We start from the raw sequence: 8,698 nt of genomic DNA, 5'->3' as shown, positions 1-8,698 counted from the left end.
ATCACATGAAGTTGAAGCAAAGAGTCAATATTTGCAGTGTTGACCCTTTTTTTCCAAGACCTCTGCAATCCGCACTGTCATGCTGTCAATTAACTTCTGGGCCACATCCTGACTGATGGCAGCCCATTCTTGCATCATCAATGCTTGGAGTTTGTCAGAATTTGTGGGTTTTGTTTGTCCACCCGCCTCTTGAGGATTGACCACAAGTTTTCAATGGGATTAAGGTCTGGGGAGTTTCCTGGCCATGGACTCAAAATATCGATGTTTTGTTCCCGAGCCACTTAGTTATCACTTTTGCCTTATGGCAAGGTGCTCCGTGCTGGAAAAGGCATTGTTCATCACCAAACTGTTCCTGGATGGTTGGGAGAAGTTGCTCTCGGAGGATGTGTTGGTACCATTCTTTATTCATGGCTGTGTTCTTAGGCAAAATTGTGAGTGAGCCCACTCCCTTGGCTGAGAAGCAACCCCCACATGAATGGTCTCAGAATGCTTTACTGTTGGCATGATACAGGACTGATGGTAACGCTCATCTTGTCTTCTCCGGACAAGCTTTTTCCCGGATGCCCCAAACAATCGGAAAGGGGATTCATCAGAGAAAATGACTTTACCCAGTCCAATCCCTGTACCTTTTGCAGAATATCAGTCTGTCCCTGATGTTTTTCCTGGAGAGAAATGGCTTCTTTGCTGCCCTTCTTGACACCAGGCCATCCTCCAAAAGTCTTCACCTCACTGTGTGTGCAGATGCACTCACACCTGCCTGCTGCCATTCCCGAGCAAGCTCTGTACTGGTGGTGCCCGATTCCACAGCTGAATCAACTTTAGGAGACGGTCCTGGAGCTTGCTGCACTTTCTTGGGCGCCCTGAAGTCTTCTTCACAACAATTGAACTGCTCTCCTTGAAGTTCTTGATGATCCGATAAATGGTTGATTTAGGGGCAATCTTACTGGCAGCAATATCCTCGCTTGTGAAGCCTTTTTTGTGCAAAGCAATGATGACGGCACGTGTTTCCTTGCAGGTAACCATGGTTGACAAAGGAAGAAAAATGATTCCAAGCACCACCCTCCTTTTGAAGCTTCCAGTCTGTTATTCAAACAATCTGCATGACAGAGTGATCTCCAGCCTTGTTCTTATCAACACTCACACCTGTGTTAACAAGAGAATCACTGACATGATGTCAGCTGGTCCTTTGTGGCAGGGCTGAAATGCAGTGGAAATGTTTTTGGGGATTCAGTTCATTTGCATGGCAAAGAGGGACTTTACAATTGATTTGCAATTCATCTGATCACTCGTCATAACATTCTGGAGTGTATGCAAATTGCCATCATACAAACTGAGGCAGAAGACCTCCGTTAATTCATGTCATTCTCAAACCTTTTGGCCACGACTGTACACAATCCATGTCTCAATTGTCTCAAGACTTTAAAATCCTTATTTAACCAGGTCTCCCCCCTTCGTCTATACTGATTATAACAAGTGACATCAATATGTGTGTATATATATTTATATTTTATTTAACTAATCAAGTCAGTTAAGAATAAATTCTTATTTACAATGACGGCCATACCCGGACGACGCTGGGCCAATTGTGCACCACCCTATGGGGACTCCCAATCACAGACGGTTGTGATACAGCCTGGATTCAAACCAAGGTGTCTGTAGTGACACCTCAAGCACTGAGATGCAGTGTCTTAGACCGCTGTGCCACTCTGTAAATAAAATATAAAAAGTAACACAATAACATAACAATAGCTAGCTTATATACAGGGGGTACCGGTACCGAGTCAATGTGGAGGATATATACAGGGGGTACCGGTACCGAGTCAGTGTGGAGGTTATATACAGGGGGTACCGGTACCGAGTCAGTGTGGAGGCTATATACAGGGGGCACCGGTACTGAGTCAGTGTGGAGGCTATATACAGGGGGTACCGGTACCGAGTCAGTGTGGAGGCTATATACAGGGGGCACCGGTACTGAGTCAGTGTGGAGGCTATATACAGGGGGTACCGGTACCGAGTCAGTGTGGAGGCTATATACAGGGGGCACCGGTACTGAGTCAGTGTGGAGGTTATATACAGGGGGTACCGGTACCGAGTCAGTGTGGAGGCTATATACAGGGGGCACCGGTACTGAGTCAGTGTGGAGGTTATATACAGGGGGCACCGGTACTGAGTCAGTGTGGAGGCTATATACAGGGGGCACCGGTACTGAGTCAGTGTGGAGGTTATATACAGGGGGCACCGGTACTGAGTCAGTGTGGAGGCTATATACAGGGGGCACCGGTACCGAGTCAGTGTGGAGGCTATATACAGGGGGCACCGGTACTGAGTCAGTGTGGAGGTTATATACAGGGGGTACCGAGTCAGTGTGGAGGTTATATACAGGGGGCACCGGTACCGAGTCAGTGTGGAGGCTATATACAGGGGGCACCGGTACCGAGTCAGTGTGGAGGCTATATACAGGGGGTACCGGTACCGAGTCAGTGTGGAGGCTATATACAGGGGGTACCGGTACCGAGTCAGTGTGGAGGCTATATACAGGGGGTACCGGTACCGAGTCAGTGTGGAGGCTATGTACAGGGGGCACCGGTACCGAGTCAGTGTGGAGGCTATATACAGGGGGTACCGGTACCGAGTCAGTGTGGAGGCTATATACAGGGGGTACCGGTACCGAGTCAGTGTGTGGGGGAACAGGTTGGTTGACACCGCCTATTATAGAGGTTCTGGGTGGCAGAAAGCTTGGCCCCTGTGATGTACTGGGCCGTACACACTACCCTCTGTAGCACCTTATGGTCAGATGCCGAGCAGTTGCCATACCAGGCAGTGATGCAACCGGTCAAGATGCTCTCAATGGTGCAGCTGTCAAACTTTTTGAGGATCTGGGGACCCATGCTAAATCTGATGTGGTGGTTGACTCTGACGTGGTGATGTGTGGTGACTCTGACGTGGTGATGTGTGGTGACTCTGACGTGGTGGTGTGTGGTGACTCTGACGTGGTGGTGTGTGGTGACTCTGACGTGGTGATGTGTGGTGACTCTGACGTGGTGGTGTGTGGTGACTCTGACGTGGTGGTGTGTGTGGTGACTCTGACGTGGTGGTGTGTGGTGACTCTGACGTGGTGGTGTGTGGTGACTCTGACGTGGTGGTGTGTGGTGACTCTGACGTGGTGGTGTGTGGTGACTCTGACGTGGTGACTCTGACGTGGTGGTGTGTGTCTGTGTGTGCTGCAGCTGTCCAGGAGAGGAACTCGTACGCGGTGAGCGTGTGGAAGAGGGTGAAAGCCAAGCTGGAGGGGAGAGACGTGGACCCCAGCAGGAGGATGAGTGTCACTGAGCAGGTAACTGCACACTGAGCAGCCAGCTACACACTGCTTTACACACTGAGCAGGCAGCTACACACTGCTTTACACACTGAGCAGGCAGCTACACACTGCTTTACACACTGAGCAGGCAGCTACACGCTGCTTTACACACTGAGCAGGCAGCTACACACTGCTTTACACACTGAGCATGCAGCTACACACTGCTTTACACACTGAGCATGCAGCTACACACTGAGCAGGCAGCTACACACTGAGCAGGCAGCTACACACTGAGCAGGCAGCTACACACTGAGCAGGCAGCTACACACTGCTTTACACACTGAGCAGGCAGCTACACACTGCTTTACACACTGAGCAGGCAGCTACACACTGCTTTACACACTGAGCAGGCAGCTACACACTGCTTTACACACTGAGCAGGCAGCTACACACTGCTTTACACACTGAGCAGGCAGCTACACACTGCTTTACACACTGAGCAGGCAGCTACACACTGAGCAGGCACTGAGCACACTGCTTTACACACTGAGCAGGCAGCTACACACTGCTTTACACACTGAGCAGGCAGCTACACACTGAGCAGGCAGCTACACACTGCTTTACACACTGAGCAGGCAGCTACACACTGAGCAGGCAGCTACACACTGCTTTACACACGGAGCAGGCAGCTACACACTGCTTTTACACACTGAGAAGGTGCAGTTCACTTTCCTCCTCCTTTGCCTTATCCCGGTCTCTCTCTCTCTCCTCTCCACCTCCTGCTCTCCCTCTCCTCCTCTTCCATCCCTCTCTCCCCTACCTGTCTCCCCACCTCTCCTCTCTCCTCTCCAGGTGGACTGTGTGATAAAGGAGGCCACCAATGTGGACAACCTGTCCCAGCTGTACGAGGGCTGGACAGCCTGGGTGTGAATGGGGTCTCCCTGTGGTGCATCTCTTTGGTTCCAGCACACAACAGAGCCTCGCAGAGGAGGGTTAGCCATCCAACCCAACCTCCAGACCAGACACCCGGATACGTACATACCCTGTTACCCACCTGCCCTGTTCTGGCAGGGTTAGGGTTAGGTGTGTCTGTCTGGGCCTGGGGGTGAAGGAAGGAGAGGAGGAGCCACTGAGCAGCAGCACCCAACCGTGCCACACGCTGATGGGGAAGGAGGGGGAGGGGGGGGTTCAAGATACTCCCCCACCCCGATATAACCTCCTAGGGGTCCACCATGGAGCCCCTACTCCCGATACCGTAGCAGCACTAGAGCTGTCTGTCTGCCTGGCTGATTGGCTGGCTAAACCCAGTCCCACCCAACCTGCCACCTGGCTATAGACCAAGCTAACACAACCAGCTAAATGGTCACTCTGCAGTCTGTCTGCAGCCAGATCTGACCACTCTGCTTGTCTGTACGGGTGGGGGGTCTGTCTGAGACAGGAAGGGGAGCAGAAGTATTGGTAGGGAAGGTATGGTGATAAGGCCCTCCCCCTCTACACTATGTTTTGAATAACCTTTACCCTCCCCTAATGAAAACCACCACCCTCCACTCACTGTTACCACCGATGACAACCCCCCCCTTTAACAGCTGAGCTGGTTTACCCAGCAATGCCGTTGGGTTTGGACCTCATTCAAAGGGGCGGAGAAAGGGGAGGCTTTGCCAGGTGTGGTCTGAAGAGCTGATTGGCTGCACCTGTTTTGAAACCAATCTCCCTGATGGTACAGTGATTCTGATTGGCCAGCGACTGAGCTGAGTGATTTGTGACTGGGCAGGTGTGGAGTGGGGGGGAAGGGAAGGGAAGAATCTGTTGGCTCAGTGGGACTCCATCCAAAGCCTGAGAGGGGAAATGATTTCAGGAAATAAAATAGTGTAATCAGACTGTCTTTTTTTCTTTCTTTTTTCTTCTCTAAAACATTTATTGTAAAAACTGAAGAAAAAACATACTTATTTTACAAAGCTCTTTAGAAATTGTGTATCACACAAGTTTGACATTATAAATGGATTATCAAATGGAGATGGGTTTTTTTGTGGGGAGAAGATTCACAGTCGTGTGGCGTTGTCTTTTTATTCATATGTTTCGGCACTGCGTAACGATGTGCCTCAAGTTAACTAATCCTATTGTCTGAAGTTACCTTTTATTTATTTTTTGAGGGGAGTTAAGATTTCGGGATTGACTGAGAAAGGATGACAACGTGGTCAAAGTTCTAGCTAGTTACTATCTGAACCCTTGGTCTACGTCCCAAACAGTACCATATCCCCTATACAGTGCACTACTTTTGACCAGAGACATATATGGGTCAAAGGTCGTGCCCTAAATAGGGAATAGGGTGCCATTTGGAATGCAAGCCTTGACCTGAGAGAAATCCATGTAATAATCATCTTTATTCATATCTGTTGTATTTTGTAGGCTTCTCTCCTCCCTATTCCCTTGTTTAGAAAAGCTTTAGACTAGATTGATTCCCTTTTTTGACTTGCTGCCTTGCCTGTGAGTGAGTAGTACTAGTAGTAGTAGTAGTAGTAGTAGTAGTAGTAGTAGTAGTAGTAGTAGCCTTCCTTCCTGATATGGGATGTATACTCTCCCAGCTTGTGTTTTACTGATCCTTACTGACTGACCCTCTAGTTTTACCTTTTTTAGTGGGAGAAATAAGTAGAATAGATAAGTAAAGGAATAGATAAGTAAATGAGTAGTGGGTGTTTTTTGATGATAGTGCAAAACTGCTATTTCTTAAAGGTTTTATTGGATTTAGTTTGAAATAAAATTGCATTTAAAATGGTTGTCTGTTTCCGTCTCTTGCATATGTTCTGCAAATACAAAACAGTTCATAAATGGGTGTATTTTTTATTTTATTTGATTAACTAGGCAAGTCAGTTAAGAACAAATTCTTATTTATAATGATGTTCTACACTGGCAAAACCCGGACGACAATTGTGTGCCGCCCTATGAGAATCACGGCCGGTTGTGATACAGCCTGGATTCGAACCAGGGTGTCTGTAGTGACGCCTCTAGCACTGAGATGCAGTGCCTTAGATCGCTGTGCCACTCGGGAGCCCCATGTATTTTTGTTAAACTTTTTTTTTTATGTTGATTTGCTGGCTGATATTTTTCTTTCTTGCACGGTGATGCCAATGAAAATACAGTAAAGTAGTAGTTTTTTCTAGAATGCTTTCTCCGGGTGGAAAGATTGATACTGTAAACTGAACATGGATAATGGAAGAACATACAGATGTTTAGGACTCTCCCCTCTGTACACTTTTACATTGTTTTTCTGATCTCATAAAAACAAAGACTGAAATGTGCTTCTCTGCTTTGGATGAGAAGCCACACTGTTTAACAATCTGGTATTTACACTGATGTGGAAACAGGATGGCTGGAGAAAGCTGGCTAACGGTTTTCAGTGGTCTAAAAGAGACAACTGTTGTGTGCCAGACTTTTGACCAGGGTACAGTTTGGGACTTGGCCAAGGAAAGGAATTCACTTCAGACTATCCAGTAATGGTTAAAGCCCAGTGAGCTCATTCACCAGTCTATATCCAAGTATCCAGTAATGGTTAAAGCCCAGTGAGCTCATTCACCAGTCTATATCCAGTAATGGTTAAAGCCCAGTGAGCTCATTCACCAGTCTATATCCAGTAATGGTTAAAGCCCAGTGAGCTCATTCACCAGTCTATATCCAGTAATGGTTTCAAGCCCAGTGAGCTCATTCACCAGTCTATCAGCCAATCTATATCCAGTCCGCGAGAAATGTAACACAGAGCCCTGAAGACATCAGCAGTGGTCCAAACGCCTGACTGATATTAAATTCATCATCCAATTCCATTTAAGCTAAATCTAATCAATCAAGTGATTTGTGAAATTGGTCAGAGGTTCACCAATTCAATTATTGCTCATTCTTCTAATTTCCTTGTGGTAGGAGTTTCCTCCTGCTTAAACAAACCGTTTATTGATTTAAAATTAATTTGGGTCGTAAATGTCAGCCGAGTAATTTTATTTTGGGCAATGCCGAGGAAAGAGGCGTGAACTACATTACCCACAATTCCTTTAGCCATGACGTTGTTCGCAAGTCCATCCAACGGTTGGTCTGTGAACTGCAAAATCTACAAAGAAGAGAGGGAAGCGTCTGCTGCGCCCCTGGGTCGTTTTAAATTTGCCTTTAAAACATCACCGAAAACTTAAACAACCGCTAGCTATGGCAGAGGGAGACAACAAAAGCGCCAACGTACTCGTAAGTAACGTTATCACACTTTCGACGTGACAAGCTTTTGTTCCTGAATTTAGGTAACGTTAACGTCGTAGTGTTGCTTGACTGCTGTCTTTCGCTTGTCAACGGCCTTCGAAATGCGAACAATTAACCAGCTATGCTAGCGAAGGAGGATTAGTGAAAATGAGAACCGTGCCCAACAAATTAAATCATTAATCTGACCATCTGAGCAAATTAACAAAGCCATACAATACATGGTTTGTTAGACGGCCTATGTATCATTTTACATAGGCCGTTAACAATTAACGTTATGCAGTCTAATATCGTCCTTATAGTTAACATTATTGCTCGGCTAACTAGCTGTTCTCGCATGATACGGCTAATTGGTGAAGCTAGCTGTGTTTATTTGGCTGGCTAGCCAACACAGCGGCTGTCGGTAAGGTTATTTTAAATGTGACACGTTCAGCTGACAAGCCGAGAGAGCCCACGTCTGGCTAATTTGGATCTTGTGACATTTATTTAACATCCCCTTTGAAATTACCAGATGTGCGTTACCTTAACTATTTGATTAGTCACCGAAAGATGACTAATTATATATTTGGTGTAAATGTTAGACGATTTACTCAATAATTAAACATGGTTAGAGTGACTAGTGTAATTAAGGCCATGGTCAGAAGTGGTCGCTGCTCGGGCAGAACGGCGATGCATTTGAACGTCGACTGGTAACCTAGATGGTGTAATAACACTGACCTGTTCTAAACGAAATCCAGGGAATACAAAACAAAACTGAGCCTATATATTAATGAACGTTAAGACTGACTTTCAGTGTGTATATACCCTTCCCAGACAAGTCTTCCAGTTTTCATTGTGCAAGTTCTGAGTCTAACCTTTCTTAATTAAATGGTACTGCCCGAGAAGACTATGTTTGAAGGATATATTGGCACGGGTGTTGTTAGGCCCGAGATAAAATCACATTTTATTGGTCACATACACATGGTTAGCAGATGTTATTGCGACGATAGCGAAATGCTTGTAGTCGAGGGCAGGTGGTGTGCCGCAAATCTCCCCCTGTCAGAGTCAAATACTTTCCTTCCGCCTTCGATGGCATTTATACAACGGGTTAGGAACATATTCAAATAATGATTGACATATTTTCATTAACGTTATCTTGATTGATTTATTCATACAATTTCATCCTTCCAC

General features: G+C 46.6%; 1 pseudogene; it reads left to right on the top strand.

Moving 5' to 3' along the window:
• LOC135564904 (serine/threonine-protein kinase SMG1-like) overlaps nt 1-4,422 on the top strand; it is a 93,184-nt pseudogene extending 88,762 nt beyond the window's left edge.
• Nucleotides 4,423-8,698: the final 4,276 nt, after the last annotated feature.

Source organism: Oncorhynchus nerka, linkage group LG26 (assembly GCF_034236695.1).
Source record: "Oncorhynchus nerka isolate Pitt River linkage group LG26, Oner_Uvic_2.0, whole genome shotgun sequence".
NCBI lineage: Eukaryota > Metazoa > Chordata > Actinopteri > Salmoniformes > Salmonidae > Oncorhynchus > Oncorhynchus nerka.
The sequence above is the reverse complement of the archived record's forward strand: the minus strand, read 5'-3'. Positions and strand labels throughout refer to the sequence as shown.